Here is a 22094-nt window from a genome sequence, read left to right on the forward strand (position 1 = left end):
CTCATCGGCGCGTGCGCGCCGCCACGCGCTAGCTGCGCCTCGCCTCTGCCCGGCGCCGGCGCCGCCCGCTTGCTGGGCGCCCGTGCTCGCCCGCCTGGCCGTGCCAGGGCCGTCCCCCCTGCGAGCGCCGCAAGCCGAGCTCCAATCGGCGACGGCGCCCATGGCCTCAGACGTGGCCGGTGGTACCTGAGTGCTAAGTCCGCCCCCGCCCTTTATTTATTTAGTAGTACTAGTAATGATTAGTGTTAGGGTCTGTCTAGGACGCATCTATATGTGACATAGTTATGTCACATCTAAACTGATTTTCACTCTGTTTGTGGTCTATTTTTTTTTGTCCTAGTTTTTTTGTTTACTATGTCACATCTAAGCTGATTTTCACTCTGTTTGTGGTCTATTTTTTTGTCCTACTTTTTTTATTTCTTATTGATGCATTATATACTTGTGGGAGGTTAGATGTGACATCCTTAAAAAACATTTAGATGTGAATTAGACAAACTGTTAGTGTTAACCCCTCCTCCTCTAAATAAGTCTATGACAGTGGGCCTCATGCCACTTTTTAATCAGTTAAAATTTGTGTTAAAAAATGTTACCTAACCCTGAGTCAATGACATGCGGGTCCCACTAGACCCGTTGACTAGTCAACCTTGACTAGTCAACTGCTGAGTCAGCAGTTGACTGGCCCCTCTGTCAGCCCCTCTGGTGCACTCTGGGTGCAGTGCACCGGGTGCACCCAGCCTTTTCTGGAGATTTTTTTCGAGATTAAAAATAATTCCAGGACTTTTCAAAAATGTTTAAAACTTTGAAAATTCATAAAATTGAACTGTAGCTCGGATCGAAAAACTTTATATATGAAAGTTGCTCAGAAAAATCCCACGAATTCGAATACGCGGTCCGTTCATCTGTCACATGCCCCTAGCATGCTGAACATGGAACATTCCCCCTCCGGTCCTTTGTCTGACACAGGTCCGGAACCGGGAAAACATTCCCGATTGTTTTTCCCCTTCCATCGGTATCGTGTAGTACCGCGTTAGAACACGTCTAGCTCTGCATGTTGTCCTGTTATGCACTTGCTTGCTATGTATTTACTGTTTCTTCCCCCTCTTCTCTCCGGTAGACCCCGAGAGCGATGTTGCCCCTGTGATCGACTACGTCGATGACGACCCCTCCTTGCCAGAGCAACCAGGCAAGCAAACCCGCCTTGAGCATTCCGATATCGCCTATTTATTTCCCTCTCATGCTTGCATTAGAACTGCTACTGCTTTCTGTATGATCCTACTTTGATGCATAGCCTGTTTTTGTTACCTACTTTCATACCTTACCTGCTTATCCTAAACTGCTTAGTATAGGTTGGTTAGAGATCCATCAGTGACCCCACCTTGTCCCAGTTGCCTTGCTTTATGTTCGGTGACTCGATCAATGTGATCGACGTCCAGGCCCCGACACCGCACATCACCCCCCCTAGTTGTACGACTCTGCAGAGTTACCATCAAGTGCCGAGGGTGAAACCTCTTACATCACTCCTGATGAGATCTCTGTAGTGTAGCTATACGGTCGAGGTCATTGAGGGTGATTTCCTCCTTAACCACTTCCGTTACCGCTCTGTTGTGCAACCCCTCAAGTGTGAACCTCGAGGGTGGATCCTCTTACATTCACCTTGATGATAACATCGAGTGGGATTCACCGGGGGTGATTCCTCGGGTTTTCCCCTTGGTGTTAGACACATAGTTACTATGGTTACTGTGACTTTACACTGAGGCATGTTACTAAAGACGGGTCGACCCTCAGGGGTACCCGTGCGAGCTTAATAGCGAGTGATGTGGAGTCGGGTTGACCTGGAAGGTGCCCGCGAGATACTTACAAGGCGTGGCCAAGCATTCTTAGCCCTTGCCGCAAGTACTCGAGACGGGGCGACGGGGTCACATCGATGGTGAGTCTCTGCTCGTTACCATGTGCTCCTAATCCACTACGATTTGGATATTTGATCTGAGGGGCCTCTGGCCTAATAGCACTAACCATCACGTGGGCATAGTATGGGCGTTCTGCGTCGTATACATCAGCCGAAGCTTAATAGACGTCAGCGACTGAGCGGCGCGTGCCGGGTTGGCCTGGTAAGCACCTACCTTGTTGAAGGAGGTATCTAGGTATGCTCACCGGCCGCGTACGCAACGTGCAGGAGTTCCTGGGGAGATGTCCCATGACCCCTCGAGACATTGGTTTAGTCCAGCGTGCTGGCCTCTCTATTAAGCCTAGGTCGGGTTGCGGCATATTGTTTGGCCGAGGCCGAGCATGACCCAGGAAAGTGTGTCTGGCCGGAGTTAATCGAGCGTCGTGGGTAAGTTGGTGCATGCAGGAAGAAAACATCTATCAATAGCCTGTCCTACAGTAACGGACACTTGGAGTTGTATCCCAATCGATACAACTAGAACTGAATACTTGTGATGAGAACTGGATGGTGATGAGAATTGGATTGCGAGATAACTGGATAGTATGGCTCTGGGATTGCTTTCTCGCAGGGAATTGAGAAAGGATCTCTAGCCGAGGTTGATAAAACTTCTACTACTTCACTTTATGCTACTCTACTCCCTCCTGTTGCTACAAGATGGTGGTTTTCAGAAGATGCTAGTCTTTGATAGGACTAGGCCTTCTCTCTATTCTGGCATTCTGCAGTTTAGTCCATAGATACAACACATTCGTTTGATACAGATGCATACTTAGTTTAGATCTGAAGTAAGTCTTGCGAATACTTTGGATGGGTACTCACGGTTGCTTTGCTACCTCCTTTTTCCCCCATACCCGATGGATGCGACCAGATGACGGATATCAGGAGCCAAATGACACCACGGATGATTACCACTACCCGGAGAGTGCCTACTGCAACGTGACGGCCGCTGACGACTTGGAGTAGTTAGGAGGCTCCCGGGTAGGAGGCCTTGCCTTTTCGATCGTCGTTGTTTTTGTGCTAGCCTTCTTAAGGCAAACTTGTTTAACTCATGTCTGTCCTCAGATAATGTTGCTTCCGCTGACTCTTATCTATTCGAGCCCTCGAGGCCCCTGGCTTATAATATAAAGCTTGTATTATTTTAAATTTGAGTCTAGAGTTGTGTTGTGATATCTTCCTGTGAGTCCTTGATCCTGATCGTACACATTTGTGTGTATGATTAGTGTACGGTCAAATCGGGGGCGTCACACAAGTAGACCGACTCCTTCCTGCATCTACTACTATTACTCCACTCATCGACCGTTATCCAGCGTGCATCTAGAGTATTAAGTTAAAAACAGAGTAACGCCTTAAGCAAGATGACATGATGTAGAGGGATAGTTTCATGCAATATGATAAAAAACCCATCTTGTTATCCTCGATGGCAACAATACAATATGTGCCTTGCTGCCCCTTCTGTCACTGGGAAAGGACACCGCAAGATTAAACCCAAAGCTAAGCACTTCTCCCATGGAAAGAAAAACCAATCTAGTAGGCCAAACCAAACTGATAATTCGAAGAGACTTGCAAAGATAACCAATCATACATAAAAGAATTTAGAGAATATTCAAATATTATTCATAGATAGACTTGATCATAAACCCACAATTCATCGGTCTCAACAAACACACTGCAAAAAGAAGATTACATCGAATAGATCTCCACGAGAGAGGGGGGACATTGTATTGAGATCCAAAAAGAGAGAAGAGGCCATCTAGCTACTAACTATGGACCCGTAGGTCTAAAGTAAACTACTCACACTTCATCGGAGGGGCTTGGATGATGATGTAGAAGCCCTCCATGATCGATTCCCCTTCCGGCGGAGCTCCTAAACAGGCCCCAAGATGGGATTTCGTGGATACAGAAAGTTGCGGCGGTGGAATTAGGTTTTTGGCTCCGTCTCCGATCGTTTGGGGGTACATAGGTATATATAGGAGGGAGTACGTCGATGGAGTTTCGAGGGGCCCACGAGGTAGGGGGCGCGCCCTCCACCCTCGTGACCGCCTCGTGGCTTTCTTGACAGAGGGTCCAAGTCTCCTGGGTCTTATCTGATGAGAAAATCACGTTCCCTAAGGTTTCATTCCGTTTGGACTCCGTTTGATATTCTGTTTCTTCGAAACACTGTAATAGGCAAAAAAGAGCAATTCTGGGTTGGGCCTCTGGTTAATAGGTTAGTCCCAAAAATAATATAAAAGTGGAAAATAAAGCCCAATATGGTCCAAAATAGTAGATAATATAGCATGGAGCAATCAAAAATTATAGATACATTGGAGACGTATCAGAGCTCCGCCGGAATGGGCATCGATAACGGAGGGCTTCTACATCAACACCATAGCCCCTCCGATGAAGTGTGAGTAGTTTACCTTAGACCTACGGGTCCATAGTTATTAGCTAGATGGCTTCTTCTCTCTTTTTGGACCTCAATAAAATGTTCTCCCCCTCTCTTGTGGAGGACTATTCGATGTAATCTTCTTTTTGCGGTGTGTTTGTTGATACCGATGAATTGTGGGTTTATGATCAAGTCTATCTATGAATAATATTTGAATCTTCTCTGAATTCTTTTATGTATGATTGGTTATCTTTGCAAGTCTCTTTGAATTATCAGTTTGGTTTGGCCTACTAGATTGATCTTTCTTGCTGTAGGATCGAAAGTATATGTCTAGAGGGGGGGTGATTAGACTACTTGACCAAATAAAAACTTAACCTTTTCCCAATTTTAGTTCTTGGCAGATTTTAGCTATTGTAGGACAAGTCAAGCAATCATCACACAATTCAAGCAAGCATGCAAAGAGTATATTGGCAGCGGAAAGTAAAGCATGCAACTTGCAAGAATGTAAAGGGAAGGGTTTGGAGACTTCAAACACAATTGGAGACACGGATGTATTTCCCGTGGTTCGGATAGGTGGTGCTATCCTACATCCACGTTGATGGAGACTTCAACCCACGAAGGGTAACGGTTGCGCGAGTCCACGGAGGGCTCCACCCACGAAGGGTAATGGTTGCGCAAGTCCACGGAGGGCTCCACCCATGAAGGGTCCACGAAGAAGCAACCACCCACGAAGGGTCCACGAAGAAGCAACCTTGTCTATCCCACCATGGCCATCGCCCATGAAGGACTTGCCTCACTAGCGGTAGATCTTCACGAAGTAGGCGATCTCCTTGCCCTTACAAACTCCTTGGTTCAACTCCACAATCTTGTCGGAGGCTCCCAAGTGACACCTAGCCAATCTAGGAGACACCACTCTCCAAGAAGTAACAAATGGTGTGTTGATGATGAACTCCTTGCTCTTGTCCTTCAAATGATAGTCTCCCCAACACTCAACTCTCTCTCATAGGATTTGGATTTTGTGGAAAGAAGATTTGAGTGGAAAGCAACTTGGGGAAGGCTAGAGATCAAGATTCATATGGTAGGAATGGAATATCTTGGTCTCAACACATGAGTAGGTGGTTCTCTCTCAGAACATATGAGTTGGAATTGTGTATGTGTTCTGATGGCTCTCTCCACGAATGAAGAGGAGGTGGAGGGGTATATATAGCCTCCACACAAAATCCAACCGTTACACACAGTTTTCCAATCTCGGTGGGACCGAATCAACAAACTCGGTCGGACCGAAAAGGTAAACCTAGTGACCGTTAGAGATTTTCGGTGGGACTGACATGCAACTCGGTAGGACCGATATGGTTAGGGTTTGGGCATAACGTAATCTCGGTGAGACCGATTACACAAACTCGGTGAGACCGAGTTTGGTAATAAGCTAACCAGAGAGTTGGTCAGGTAAACTCGGTGGGACCGATTTGCTCTTTCGGTGAGACCGAAAAGTTACAAAAAGGAAACAAAGAGTTTACACTGCAATCTCGGTGGGACCGATTCGCTCTTTCGGTGAGACCGAAAAGTTACGAAAGGGAAACAGAGAGTTTGCAATCCCATCTCGGTGAGATCGAGATCCCTATCGGTAGAACCGAATTGCTAGGGTTTGGCAGTGGCTTATGACAAGTGAAACTCGGTGGCGCCGGATAGAAAGAATCGGTAGGACCGAGTTTGGCTTAGGGTTTAGGTCATATGTGGATATGGGAAAGTAGTTGAGGGTTTTGGAGCATATCACTAAGCACATGAAGCAAGAGGCTCATTAAGCAACACCTCATCTCTCCTTGATAGTATTGGCTTTTCCTAAAGACTCAATGTGATCTTGGATCACTAAAATATAAAATGAAGAGTCTTGAGCTTTTGAGCTTGAGCCAATCCTTTGTCCTTAGCATTTTGAGGGTTCCACTTTCACATCCATGCCATGCCAATCATTGAGCTTTCCTGAAATAGTCATCTTGGAATAGCATTAGCTCAATGAGCTATATGTTGTTATGAATTACCAAAACCACCTAGGGATAGTTGCACTTTCAATCTCCCCCTTTTTGGTAATTGATGACAACATATAGATCAAAGCTTCGACAAATGATAATAAGCATGAAATATATCGTCGCTTTGAGAAGTATGTGACAAGTAAGAGCTCCCCCTAAATTTGCGCATATTTAAAATTTGCTTTGGACTGCAAATGCACAAAGAGTTAGAGTCATGGGTTACTCTTCCATGTCACATACATCTTGGTGGAGCGCTTAAAATGATAAGAATGAAATACATGCACTCATCACCAAGAATAGTGAATGATCACATAAGATAGATAAGATGATAATATTAAGCAAACATTAAATGTAGCTTATGATCAAACACATGATCATCAATGTATCACGAGCAATGACATAGTATCTCACACAAAAGCAAACAAAGTTCGAAAAAACCACCAAATAAAACAAGAGAGAATAAAAGCAACACTCTCTCTCGAAGCCTATGATCTATACATTCTCCCCCTTTGGCAACAAGTTACCAAAAAGTTCCTAAAAAATGCATAGTGCTAAGTCGACACTCAGGCTTGATCTTCAGGTGGTGGTGGAGTCCGGAGCACTCCAAGGACGAAGCCTTCTGTAGACGTGGTCGGAGTCGAGGCTGAAGTGGACGCTGGAGCTGGTGGAACTGAGGATGTAGCTGGTGCAGACGTGGTGGCTCTGGGGTCAGCAACTGGCACTGCAGACGACCTCGGACCTCGTGGCACTCTGGCAAAGGCATCAGTTGTAGTCTTGCCTCTCCTCTCCTGCATGTCATCCTGGAGCTGCTCCACTGCAGTCTGAATCTTTGTCGCTTTGACATCCAAGTCATAGAACTTTTGTTCCATGATCCTCTCTAAGCTTGCCTGGTTCTGAGTTAGGATGGATAGTCCTTGCTCAATCCGCAGGGTGGATGCAATCAAGTAACCAAGCTGCTCTTGTTTGGTTTTCAGGAAATATTCAGATGCCTCCTCTTGAGTAGGCATCTTGGCAGCTTTCTCCTTCCTCGCCTTCTCCTTCTTGGCTTTTGCTTGGGCAGATGATGGCTCATTCTCAGTCATGACCACTTGATTATCTTCAAAGTCTGGACGGATGGGCAGGTGTTCCTTGTCCAATAAGTATATGCCCGTGCCCATCTTAGAGCTGATGAGCTCCTGAATCTGTGGGGCATATCCACAGCTCCTCTTCTGGTCTGCTGTTGTCCTCTTGATTGTTTCAATCATAAGGCTCATGACTTTGAATTTCTGTGGCACGTCAAAGATATGAAGCAAGTTGATCGCGTGGCCCCTGATCATCTTGTGATCTCCAGACTTGGGCAATAGGGTGTGCCTAAGAATCTAGTTGATGGTTGGTAGCCCTGACAGAAGATAGTGTACTGAGCCAAACTTGAACGTATCAAGTGCTTCATTTGGAATCTCCTTGTACATGTTTGACATTGAGTTGTGGTCCATCTTCTTCTTGGCATAAATGTCCAAGTCATCGTCATGCTCTTCTGCGGCGTTAATCAGCTGAGCCCATTCAGCAACTGTAGACTGGTACCTCGTACCCTCTGACATCCATACAATCCTGCCATCTGGATAGAAATGGGCTGTGGAGTAGAACTGCATGATGAGTTCCTCGTTCCACTTTGTGAGCTTCTGCCCAACAAAGTCCTCTACTCCACATGCCTTCAAGCTGTCCTGCACTCCAGGGTAGTACTCTTCGTTGTCCTTGATGTATTGCCAATCAACCATCTCATATCACAGACAATTGGCTTCTTGTCTAGCAGCACTGTCTCATAAAAGTCTTGCTGCTCCTTGGTGTGAAACCTGTAGTCAACTGTAGTCCTTCTCCTTGAAGCATACGGGTCTGCTTCTCTCCACTTCCGGAGCCCTGAATCTCTCCTGAGTTTCATATCCTCAGCCACAGGATGAGCATCGTTGTGGTCTAGGATCTTGGGCTTGAGCTTTCTAAGAACATTCTCTTCTTCTTCTTCTGCAGCTTCAGGCACTGGGGCCTTATTCTTCTCAGTAGCTGGGATGCTTCTTGTGTTCCTCTTTGGCTTTGGCTTTGGAGCTGGCTTGGCCTTGGAAGCAGCTGCCCCTGTTCTTATGGCATCACCCATCAGCTTGGGTGCCTTAGGTGCTGGTGCAGCTACCTCTTCTTCTTCCTCCTCATCTTCCATGATGGAAGCCTTGCCAAGCACTTTGTGTACAGTTTTCTTCACCCTTTCTTTCCTCTTCTTGCCTTCAGCAGCAACTGGCTCAATGGGAGTGGGCTTCTCAGTTGAAGCTCTGGCCTTTGACATAGGCTGCCTGCCTGCTGGCCTTTTGATCTTCATCCCTGGTTTTATGCCCTGTGCTGGCTCAACTCTCTTGGAAGTTGCTTCCTCTTCTGCCACATAATCCTCATCTTCTGAGTCTGAGGTTCTCTTCTTTCTCTGTCTTGTGGCAGCTTTAGGCAGATTGCTAGGGGTGCTCCTGCTGCCATCATCTGAGGAACTTGAGGGACTAGTGCCCTCACTCATCTGCACTTGCTGCTCTGACAAGTTCTGGCTATCACTTTGGTCTGACATGATGCAAACTCTGACTGCTGACCCTGTGAATAGGTTATAGATGAGATAGAGTGGATAAGCATCACAAAATGCAGAGATTTTTGCAAAAGAATAATTCAAAAACTTAGTTTTAGTTTCCCACTGAAAGCATCTCGGATCTACCGATTTCTAAACTCGGTGATACCGAAGCAATTTTGGCACCTAAACTAGTGAACTCAGTCAGACCGAGTCACAGTTCGGTGGCATCGAGACTGCTAGGGTTTCATAGAGTTCCAAAATCGGTCACACTGATAAGTAATTCTCGGTCAGACCGAGTCTCACTTGTGCAATGGCATAAGCCAAATCGGTGGGACCGAGTTTTTCAACTCGGTGGGTCTGAGATGGTTTCGGCGGAAACCTAACCCTAAAATTTTCGAATTAAACCTAATCTACGAGTTCATTGACTGGATAGAAGTTTAACAAACGTGGCAAGAATCATGATGATCACAATGTGCTAAGAATCGGATTGGGGAATAGCACAAAGATCGAGTCCATGCCCTAGTTCAGCGGAGACTCGCTATGGCAGCAATGGCGGGGTTGAATTTCCGTTGACAGCGACGGAGACCAGCGACTGGAGGCGGTTGGCGGCGAGGAGACGATCCGGAGACCAAGTTGGCAGAGCAGGCTATCGCGCGGGCGAAGGAGTTCGGAGAAATTTCCAAATTTTTGCCCGTGACTATATATAGCCCGACCCTGTCGGTGTGACCGAGTGGAACAACTCAGTGGCACCGAGATGCAAAACTGTATACAGTTGTTGCAACTCAGTGTGACCGAATGGTTCAAATCGCTTGCACCGAGATCGAAAACCTAGATCAACTTAATGATCTCGGTAGGACCGAAGGTAGGGTATCGGTCAGACCGAGAATCATAAAGAGGTTTTGGAAGTTTAAGTCTATGACGAATCGGGGACTCCGAGCGCTCCTCACACAGAGTGGTTCGAATCTGACTTGATCAAATTTTGTGATGTAGCATGAATAGAGTTTGAGACGAGAAAAGCATAGATAGCTAGAGGAGGTTCTTAGGCATTCTTGTCCATCCACTTCGCAAAAGGAAATAAAACCAAACAATCAAAACAACAAGTGGATGTCCTCGAATGAGTAAAATATGCAACCAGCATGCTCACACAATAAGATGGCAAATGAAATATGTGACAAGGCATGCACAACCAATTCTAGCATCTATCAAGCAATTTGCGATGACAAGGTCATCTATATATGAGTATATTGACTTAGGAGTCAAGTGAGAACACTTGATCATAGGTCATACTCATCGTTTAAGCTCAAGTGGGGTTACCACTTTTACATAAAGCATTGTTGTGTTCACATCTTTAGAGTTGCTTTAGCTCAAGTCTTAGAGTAAAGCTCCCCCTAGATGTGATATCCCCCCTTAGAGGGATGAACTAACCTCGGGTTTTTGTCGATGATGACTTCATGTAGATGTTGAAGATGTGGATGCTCAATGTTGATGTAGATCACTTGGAGCTATCCATTTGAGTGAATTGCACTTTCAATACCTACATGGGTTAGTCCCACAAGGAACAAACAAGGATATCCATAGACATAGAGTGATGCACACACAAGATGATGTCCATGAAAACTTTTAGGTTACCTTGTCCCTTGTCTTACCAACAAGAGGGTTTGTGACTCCTTGAACTAGTGCAAGATGTGGAAGTTGATTGCACTTGTTCTTGCCAAAATGATAAGAGTGAAGTATGTTGGCGGAGTCACCCTCAAGAACTCTCTAGTTCTTCTTCTTTTGGATCCACACCATCTTGATGGGAATCCTTGGAGTTGTAGTCGTACTTGATGAAGTGGAACTTGAAGTAGTCTTGGGAATCCACTTGACTAAGGTCTTAGGAGCTTCTTCAAATGCATCAATTTCCTCTTGAAGCTTGTCCTTGCCTTTTTGCTTGTAGTCTTGTGGTGGAAGATCATATTGAACTTGTGTCCCCTTGAAAGAAGTATCATACTTCTCTTGTTGAGGAACAAACTTTGTCTTGGGGTATTGATCTTCTTCCCACTCAACTCCATTGGCATTGAACTTTCGTTCAAAACCAACACCTTGATTCTTCCGGTGCATTCCTTGCTTGCGCACAATTTCCTCGAATTGCTTACTCCCGGCAAGGCTTTTGTACACTCCTTTCTCTATAATTCCCTTCAATAAGCTATTTTCTTGCTCAAGTGTAACTTGGCTAAGAGAATCATTAGTGGAATCAAGAGAACTACTAGAAGCAACAATATTGGATATAGCATGATCATTGTTCCTGCTAGAGGAAGAATCTTTATTGTTCTTGTTACTAGACTTGACTTGAGGCATGTAAGTGGATAAGAGTAAACGCTTGGCAATATAAGAAGAACTTTTCTTGCGGAGATCATCATTGATTGCTTTTAAGAACTCATGTTCTTGCTCAAGATTGAGCTTTTCAAAGCGTAATTTCTCATGAGCTCTTAAAAGTTCTTGATGATCTTTGAAGATAGTTTCATGAGCTAACTTAAGAGTGTTTAGTTCTTTAGTTAGAACCTAAATCTTCTCCTTATCATTGTCATTCGTTTTATCTTGATTAGCATGATTAATTGACGTTTCATCATAGTATTCATCACTAGAGTTGTCAACAAGCAAATCATCACCTAACAAGTCATCTTCATCACTATTGAAATCAACATACTCGGGGTGTGTTACCTTAGGACCTTTGGCCATGAAGCATCTTTCAATTCCTTCATTCGGTGAGTCAAATATGTTGTAGGAGTTGGTTGACACAAGTGCTAGACCGGCAACACCTTCATCTTGAGTATCTTCGGAGTCGGAGTGATAACTTCTCTCGGAGTGGCTGTCGGAGTCGGAGCCGGATACCCATTCACCAACAAGAGCTTGATGTCTTCGTTTTGTGTAGCTCCTTGATGATTTTTCCTTCTTTTCCGAATCCTTGCTTCTCCGTGAGTATCTTCGTTCATAACGATCATCTCTACTCCTTCTCTCTCTTGGTGGCGATTCTTTGCTTCTTCTTTTTGGAGAATCTTCTCTTCTCTTGTAGGGAGCCGTACACTCATTGGAATAGTGTCCGGGTCTTCCACAACTGTAGCAGTTTCGCTCTCGACTAGAAGATCTTTTGTCATTGTAGGACCTTGACTTGAAGCTTCTATCTTTGCTTCTACTCTTGTAGAACTTGTTGAAGTTCTTCACCATTAAGTTCAATTCTTCATTGAAGTTTTGTTTCTCACTTGATGATGTAGGGGCTTCACATGAGGCTTTGTAGGCACCACTTGATTTGTTGTGAAGTTCCTCTTTATCCTTAAGTGACATCTCATGAGCAACAATTCTTCCAATCACCTCCGTTGGCTTGAGATCTTTGTAATTGGGCATCATTTGGATCAATGTGCACACGGTATCATATTTTCCATACAAGGCTCTTAGAATCTTCTTGATGATGAATCTATCGATCATCTCTTCACTTCCTAAGCCGGTAATCTCATTTGTGATGAGAGCAAGCCTAGAGTACATTTCAGCGACACCTTCACCATCCTTCATTTTGAACTTGTCAAGTTGACTTTGAGGCACATCCAACTTGGATTCCTTGACGGAGTCGGTACCTTCGTGCATATCAATCAAAGTGTCCCAAATTTCCTTTGCATTCTCAAGACGGCTGATTTTGTTGAATTCTTCGGGGCACAATCCGTTGAAGAGAATATCACAAGCTTGAGCATTGTATTGCAACATCTTCAACTCATCCGCGGTAGCTTCACGGTTTGGTTCTTTCCCATCAAAGAAGTCACCTTGCAAACCAACACACACAATAGCCCAAATGGCGGGGTTATGTCCAAGAATATGCATTTTCATTTTATGCTTCCAACTAGCAAAATTAGTACCATCAAAGTAAGGACCTCTACGGTGATAATTTCCCTCGCTAGACGCCACACTCTCCTAGGTTGTGAAACCAAGGCTATGACCACCAAAAGCTATGGAGATCAAAGCAAATGGAGACCAAAGCTCTGATACCACTTGTAGGATCGAAAGTATATGTCTAGAGGGGGGGTGATTAGACTACTTGACCAAATAAAAACTTAACCTTTTCCCAATTTTAGTTCTTGGCAGATTTTAGCTATTGTAGGACAAGTCAAGCAATCATCACACAATTCAAGCAAGCATGCAAAGAGTATATTGGCAGCGGAAAGTAAAGCATGCAACTTGCAAGAATGTAAAGGGAAGGGTTTGGAGACTTCAAACGCAATTGGAGACACGGATGTTTTTCCCGTGGTTCGGATAGGTGGTGCTATCCTACATCCACGTTGATGGAGACTTCAACCCACGAAGGGTAACGGTTGCGCGAGTCCATGGAGGGCTCCACCCGCGAAGGGTAATGGTTGCGCAAGTCCACGGAGGGCTCCACCCATGAAGGGTCCATGAAGAAGCAACCACCCACGAAGGGTCCACGAAGAAGCAACCTTGTCTATCCCACCATGGCCATCGCCCACGAAGGACTTGCCTCACTAGCGGTAGATCTTCACGAAGTAGGCGATCTCCTTGCCCTTACAAACTCCTTGGTTCAACTCCACAATCTTGTCGGAGGCTCCCAAGTGACACCTAGCCAATCTAGGAGACACCACTCTCCAAGAAGTAACAAATGGTGTGTTGATGATGAACTCCTTGCTCTTGTGCTTCAAATGATAGTCTCCCCAACACTCAACTCTCTCTCATAGGATTTGGATTTTGTGGAAAGAAGATTTGAGTGGAAAGCAACTTGGGGAAGGCTAGAGATCAAGATTCATATGGTAGGAATGGAATATCTTGGTCTCAACACATGAGTAGGTGGTTCTCTCTCAGAACATATGAGTTGGAATTGTCTATGTGTTCTGATGGCTCTCTCCACGAATGAAGAGGAGGTGGAGGGGTATATATAGCCTCCACACAAAATCCAACCGTTACACACAGTTTTCCAATCTCGGTGGGACCGAATCAACAAACTCGGTCGGACCGAAAAGGTAAACCTAGTGACCGTTAGAGATTTTCGGTGGGACTGACATGCAACTCGGTAGGACCGATATGGTTAGGGTTTGGGCATAACGTAATCTCGGTGAGACCGATTACACAAACTCGGTGAGACCGAGTTTGGTAATAAGCTAACCAGAGAGTTGGTCAGGTAAACTCGGTGGGACCGATTTGCTCTTTCGGTGAGACCGAAAAGTTACAAAAAGGAAACAAAGAGTTTACACTGCAATCTCGGTGGGACCGATTCGCTCTTTCGGTGAGACCGAAAAGTTACGAAAGGGAAACAGGGAGTTTGCAATCCCATCTTGGTGAGACCGAGATCCCTATCGGTAGAACCGAATTGCTAGGGTTTGGCAGTGGCTTATGACAAGTGAAACTTGGTGGCGCCGGATAGAAATAATCGGTAGGACCGAGTTTGGCTTAGGGTTTAGGTCATATGTGGATATGGGAAAGTAGTTGAGGGTTTTGGAGCATATCACTAAGCACATGAAGCAAGAGGCTCATTAAGCAACACCTCATCCCTCCTTGATAGTATTGGCTTTTCCTAAAGACTCAATGTGATCTTGGATCACTAAAATATAAAATGAAGAGTCTTGAGCTTTTGAGCTTGAGCAAATCCTTTGTCCTTAGCATTTTGAGGGTTCCACTTTCACATCCATGCCATGCCAATCATTGAGCTTTCCTGAAATAGTCATCTTGGAATAGCATTAGCTCAATGAGCTATATGTTGTTATGAATTACCAAAACCACCTAGGGATAGTTGCACTTTCACTTGCAATGGGAGAAGTGCTTAGCTTTGGGTTCAATCTTGCGGTGTCCTTTCCCAGTGACAGTAGGGGCAGCAAGGCACGTATTGTATTGTTTCCATCGAGGATAACAAGATGGGGTTTTCATCATATTGCATGAGTTTATCCCTCTACATCATGTCATCTTGCTTAAGGCATTACTCTGTTTTTAACTTATTACTCAAGATGCATGCTGGATTGCGGTCGATGAGTGGAGTAATAGTAGTAGATGCAGGCAGGAGTCGGTCGTCTCGGACATGATGCCTATATACATGATCATACCTAGATATTCTCATAACTATGCTCAATTCTGTCAATTGCTCAACAGTAATTTGTTCACCCACCGTAGAATACTTATGCTCTCGAGAGAAGCCACTAGTGAAACCTATGGCCCCCGGGTCTATCTCTATCATATTAATCTCCAACTACTTGGTTATTTCCATTGATTTCTACTTTGCCTTTATTTTACTTTGCATCTTTATCATAAAAATACCAAAAATATTATCTTATCATATCTATCAGATCTCACTCTCGTAAGTGGCCGTGTAGGGATTGACAACCCCTATTCGAGTTGGTTGCGAGGATTTTTTTTTGTGCAGGTACGAGGGACTCGCGCATAGTCTCCTACTGGATTGATACATTGGTTCTCAAAAACTGAAGAAAATAATTATGCTACTTTGCTGCATCATCCCTTCCTCTTCGGGGAAAACCAACGCAGTGCTCAAGAGGTAGCAAGAAGGATTTCTAGCGCCGTTGCCGGGGAGGTCTACGCAAAAGTCAACATACCAAGTACCCATCACATACCCTTAACTCCCGCATTACATTATTTGCCATTTGCCTCTCGTTTCCCTCTCCCCCACTTCACCCTTGCCGTTTTATTCGCCCTCTCTCTGTATCCTCCCTCTCTTTCTCTATTTGCCTCTTTTTGCCTGCTTGCTTTTTGTTTGCTCGTGCGTTAGTTCGTTTTCTTGTCATTATGGCTAGTCCCTTATCTTCTCTGTTGTCTCCCGAGAGTGAAATTCTAAATTTTAAGCAAAGGGAGGGAGAAAATCTAAAAGATGCTTGGTATAGAATTTGCAATGCTCAAAATAGATCTACCAGGAAGCAATCTACTTCCGTTCTTCTTCGCAATTTTTATGTAGGCATAACTCCCTGGCACAGATATATCCTTGATACTATTACTGGAGGGAACTTCTTGGGTAACCATACTTTTGATTCTTATAATGCTATGATAGATTTGTTTGGCTCACCCCCTCTTTTGGTTAATGGAACTGTATTAACTTTGGAGCATGTAATGCAAAGGCTTGAAATTATTGAAAATAAGGTTGCTACCATAGAGCTAATTGAAAATTTGGATAAAAAGATTCACAACCAAATCTCTCAATATGGATCTAAAGTAGGAGTCACTTTGAAAAATATTAAAGAGAAGGAACCCACAGTTAATGAGAAAATAAATCACGATTCCACTAGAATTGATAAACTTGAGGATATTATTACCAACTTGGGAACCGCTTTTTCTTCCGTAAAGAACACTCCAAGTCCTCCCACTAAAATTGCCAAGCTTATGTATGTTCCTAAGAATAAGGGTGAATCCTCTAGTAAGGAAACTGCAGATCTCAAATCTATAAGTGTTCATCCCAATCTTTTTGCTATCATTAAGGAACCATTTGTTACAAATGATTTTTTCGATCTTGTGCCTAAAAATTTGATAATAAATAAAAAGTAAGAAATTCCTAAAGATGGTAGATGCCTAATTGAAGAATTGCCTACCAAATATGGCAATACCTAGATCTATCCTTGCTTGTTATGCCTAGCTAGGGGCGTTAAACGATAGCGCTTGTTGGGAGGCAACCCAATTTTATTTTTATTCCTTGCTTTTTGATCATGTTTAGTAATAAATAATTTATCTAGCCTCTGTTTTGGTTGTGGTTTTTGTGTTTAATTAGTGTTTGTGCCAAGTAGAACCGCTGGGAATACTTCGGAAAGTCTTGTTACACTTGCTGTAAAAACAGAAACTTTAGCGCTCACGAGAACTGCTGCCATGTTTATTTGGAAAGTGATATTTAGTTAATTCTTTTTTTAGATGATTAATAGATAAATTCCTCACGTCCATCAATTTATTTTAGAATTTTTGGGGTTCCAGATCTTGCGCTAGCTACAGATTACTACAGACTGTTCTGTTTTTGACAGATTCTGTTTTTCGTGTGTTGTTTGCTTATTTTGATGAATCTATGGCTAGTAAAATAGTTTATAAACCATAGAGAAGTTGGAATACGGTAGGTATAACACCAATATAAATAAATAATGAGTTCATTAGAGTACCTTGAAGTGGTCTTTTGTTTTCTTTCGCTAACGGAGCTCACGAGATTTTTCTACTTTAAGTTTTGTGTTGTGAAGATTTCAAGTTTTGGGTAAAGATTTGATGGATTATGGAACAAGGAGTGGCAAGAGCCTAAGCTTGTGGATGCCCATGTCACCCCCAGAGAATCTAAGGACACCTAAAAGCCAAATCTTGGGGATGCCCCGGAAGGCATCCCCTCTTTCGTCTACTTCTATCGGTAACTTTACTTGGAGCTATATTTTTATTCGCCACATGATATGTGTTTTGCTTGGAGCGTCTTGTATGATTTGAGTCTTTACTTTTTAGTTTACCACAATCATCCTTGCTGTACACACCTTTTGAGAGAGCCATACATGATTTGGAATTTGTTAGAATACTCTATGTGTTTCGCTTATATCTTTTGAGTTATATAGTTTTGCTCTAGTACTTCACTTATATATTTTAGAGCACGGTGGTGGATTTTTTTATAGAAGCTATTGATCTCTCATGCTTCACTTAGATTATTTTGAGATTCTTAAATAGCATGGTAACTTTCTTAAAGTCTTAATATGCTTGGTATACAAGATTAATAATAAAACTTTCTTATGAGTGTGTTGAATACTATGAGAAGTTTGATGCTTGATAATTGTTTTGAGATATAAAGATGGTGATATTAAAGTTGTGATAGTTGAGTAGTTGTGAATTTGAGAAATACTTGTGTTAAAGTTTGTGATTCTCGTAGCATGCACGTATGGTGAACCGTTATGTGATGAAGTCGGAGCATGGTTTATTTTTTGATTGTCTTCCTTATGAGTGGCGGTCGGGGACGAGCGATGGTCTTTTCCTACCAATCTATCCCCCTAAGAGCATGCGCGTGATACTTTGCTTTGATGACTTGTAGATTTTTGCAATAAGTATATGAGTTCTTTATGACTAATGTTGAGTCCATGGATTATACGCACTTTTCTCACCCTTCCACCTTTGCTAGCCTCTCTAATACCGCGCACCTTTCGCCGGTATCATACACCCACCATATACCTTCCTCAAAATAGCCACCATACCTACCTATTATGGCATTTCCATAGCCATTCTGAGATATATTGCCATGCAACTTTCCACCGTTCCGTTTATTATGACACACTCCATCATTGTCATATTGCTTAGCATGGTCATGTAGTTGACATCGTATTTGTGGCAAAGCCGCCATTCATAATTCTTTCGTACGTGTCGCTCTTGATTCATTGCATATCCCGGTATATAACGCCGGAGGCATTCATATAGAGTCATATTTGTTCTAAGTATCGAGTTGTAATTGTTGAGTTGTAAGAAAAATAAAAGTGTGATGATCATCATTATTAGAGCATTGTCCCAGTGAGGAAAGGATGATGGAGACTATGATTCCCGCACAAGTCAGGATAAGACTCCAGACGAAAAATAAAAAAAGGAGAGAAAGAAAAGAGGCCATACAAAAGGGAGAAACGGCCCAAATAAAAAAATGAGAGAAAAAGAGAGAAGGGACAATGTTACTATCCTTTTACCACACTTGTGCTTCAAAATAGCACCATGATATTCATGATAGAGAGTCTCCTATGTTATCACTTTTTTATACTAGTGGGAATTTTTCATTATAGAACTTGGCTTGTATATTCCAATGATGGGCTTCCTCAAAGTGCCCTAGCTCTTCATGAGCAAGCAAGTTGGATGCACGCCCACTTAGTTTATTTTTGAGCTTTCATATACTTATATCTCTAGTGCATCCGTTGCATGGAAATCCCTACTCACTCACATTGATATCTATTGATGGGCACCTCCATAGCCTGTTGATACGCCTAGTTGATGTGAGACTATCTTCTCCTTTTTGTCTTCTCCACAACCACCATTCTATTCCACCTATAGTGCTATATCCATGGCTCACGCTCATGTATTGTGTGAAGATTGAATTTTTTTTGAGAATGTCAAAAGTATGAAACAATTGCTTGGCTTGTCATCGGGGTTGTGCATGATTTAAATATTTTGTGTGGTGAAGATGTAGCATAGCCAGACTATATGATTTTGTAGGGATAACTTTCTTTGGCAATGTTATTTTGAGAAGACATGATTACTTTATTAGTATGCTTGAAGTATTATTATTTTTATGTTAATATGAACTTTTATCTTGAATCTTTCGGATCTGAATATTCATACCACAATTAAGAATAATTACATTAAAATTATGCCAAGTAGCACTCCGCATCAAAAATTATGTTTTTATCAATTACCTACTCGAGGACGAGCAGGAATTAAGCTTGGGGATGCTTGATACGTCTCCAACATATCTATAATTTTTGATTGCTCCATGCTATATTATCTACTGTTTTGGACATTATTGGGCTTTATTTTCCACTTTTATATTATTTTTGGGACTAACCTGTTAACCGGAGGCCCAACCTAGAATTGCTTTTTTTTGCCTGTTTTAGGGTTTCGAAGAAAAGGAATATCAAACGGAGTCCAAACGGAATGAAACCTTCGGAAACGTGATTTTTTCAACGAACAAGACCCGGGAGACATGGACCCTACGTCAAGACACAAAAGAGGAGGCCACGAGGTAGGGGGCGCACCTACCCCCCCCCCCAGGCGCGCCCTCCACCCTCGTGGGCCCCCTATTGCTCCACCGACGTACTCCTTCCTCCTATATATACCTACGTACCCCCAAACGATCAGATACGGAGCCAAAAACCTAATTCCACCGCCGCAACTTTCTGTATCCATGAGATCCCATCTTGGGGCCTGTTCCGGAGCTCCGCCGGAGGGGCATCGATCATGGAGGGCTTCTACATCAACACCATAGCCCCTCCGATGAAGTGTGAGTAGTTTACCTCAGACCTATGGGTCCATAGTTATTAGCTAGATGGCTTCTTCTCTCTTTTTGGACCTCAATACAATGTTCTCCCCCTCTCTTGTGGAGAACTATTCGATGTAATCTTCTTTTTGCGGTGTGTTTGTTGAGACCGATGAATTGTGGATTTATGATCAAGTCTATCTATGAATAATATTTGAATCTTCTCTAAATTCTTTTATGTATGATTGGTTATCTTTGCAAGTCTCTTCGAATTATCAGCTTGGTTTGGCCTACTAGATTGATCTTTCTTGCAATGGGAGAAATGCTTAGCTTTGGGTTCAATCTTGCAGTGTCCTTTCCCAGTGACAGTAGGGGCAGCAAGGCACGTATTGTATTGTTGCCATCGAGGATAACAAGATGGGGGTTTCATCATATTGCATGAGTTTATCCCTCTACATCATGTCATCTTGCTTAAGGCGTTACTCTGTTTTTAACTTAATTCTCTAGATGCATGCTGGATAGCGGTCAATGAGTGGAGTAATAGTAGTAGATGCAGGCAGGAGTCGGTCTACTTGTGTCGGACGTGATGCCTATATACATGATCATACCTAGATATTCTCATAACTATGCTCAATTCTGTCAATTGCTCAACAGTAATTTGTTCACCCACCATAGAATACTTATGCTCTCGAGAGAAGCCACTAGTGAAACCTAAGGCCCCCGGGTCTATCTCTATCATATTAATCTCCTACTACTTAGTTACTTCCTTTGCTTTCTACTTTGCCTTTATTTTACTTTGCATCTTTATCATAAAAATACCAAAAATATTATCTTATCATATCTATCAGATCTCACTCTCGTAAGTGGCTGTGTAGGGATTGACAACCCCTATTCGCGTTGGTTGCGAGGATTTATTTGTTCTGTGCAGGTACGAGGGACTCGCGCGTAGCCTCCTACTGGATTGATACCTTGGTTCTCAAAAACTGAGGGAAATACTTACGCTACTTTGCTGCATCATCCCTTCCTCTTCGAGGAAAACCAACGCAGTGCTCAAGAGGTACCAAACAGGTAGGCGCGAAAAACGAGGAAGGCCAAAATAATGATTATCCAGCTAAATGGACGCCTCGATTTTTGGAAAGGCATTTAAGATAAGCATCCGCTAAAGATGATGTCGTGGAGGGTTTCAAACTTTATGAAGATGACGTCATGGCGGGTTCCAGAGCTTTGACAAGCAGTGGAAGATGGATTTCGTCTAAGTGTTGAAGATTGACATGAACAAAGTTCAAATCAACCTAGGGCCTAATGTTGGGGATATGACTACCAGGTATGACCCGCCCAGGAGGGGCCGGGTCAATCACAATGGCGGGTTACTTAAAAGGAAGCCCGAAGAGTATACAAGGTGACGGTTTATGATAAGGCTTGTAGTAGGCCCAAGCCCAGAGGCGGCTTAAGTCCCGTAAGTGTAAACCGCCATGTATGAATAAGACTTGTAAAGTAAGGCATGTAAGAGTTGTCACCGAGCCGGACATGTTGTATGAGCCGCCCGGCACTCTAGGCCGCAGGGCGTCAACCCGTGTATATAAGGGGATGACCCGGCGGCGGCTCAGGGCAAGAAACAACAGATCAAGAGACAAGCTAGCGTATTTTGCTCCTTGGTCATCGAAACCTAGCAATACCACATCAACTGGACTAGGCTTTACCTTCACCGCAAGGGGGCGAACCGGTATAAACCTCTCGTGTCCTTTTTCCCGATTAACCCCTTTAAGCTTCCTAGTTGCGATGGCTCCATGACTAAGTCCTTTCACTAGGACATCTGTCGTGACAATTCCACGACATGTAGGGTCCGCACGCTTAACGTTCATGGATGATATAGTATTATATGAGTTATGTCTGTTGGTGACCGAATGTTGTTCGGAGTCCCAGATGAGATCACAGATATTACGAGGAGCTCCGGAATGGTCCGGAGGTAAAGATTCATATATTGGATGATATGGTTAGGCCAAGGGGTCAGGCCCACGGGGCTATAAGTCGGTGCAAAAGAAAGTTTTGCGAAGGTCAGCAGCCAAACGCCGGAGACCCTGGCGTCTAGCCCTGGGCCAGACACCAAGGCCCATGGCGTCCGGGCCAGATGCCAAGGATTGTGGCGTTTGGTCCTGGAGTCCGAGTGGGACTCTTGCCTTACGGGCAAAACCGACTTTGAGGAGGCTTTTGTCCAAGTTTCGACCCCATGGCTCAACATATAAATAGAGGGGCAAGGCTTGCAC

The sequence above is a fragment of the Triticum dicoccoides genome, chromosome 1A (genome assembly GCF_002162155.2).
Source record: "Triticum dicoccoides isolate Atlit2015 ecotype Zavitan chromosome 1A, WEW_v2.0, whole genome shotgun sequence".
NCBI classification, from domain to species: domain Eukaryota; kingdom Viridiplantae; phylum Streptophyta; class Magnoliopsida; order Poales; family Poaceae; genus Triticum; species Triticum dicoccoides.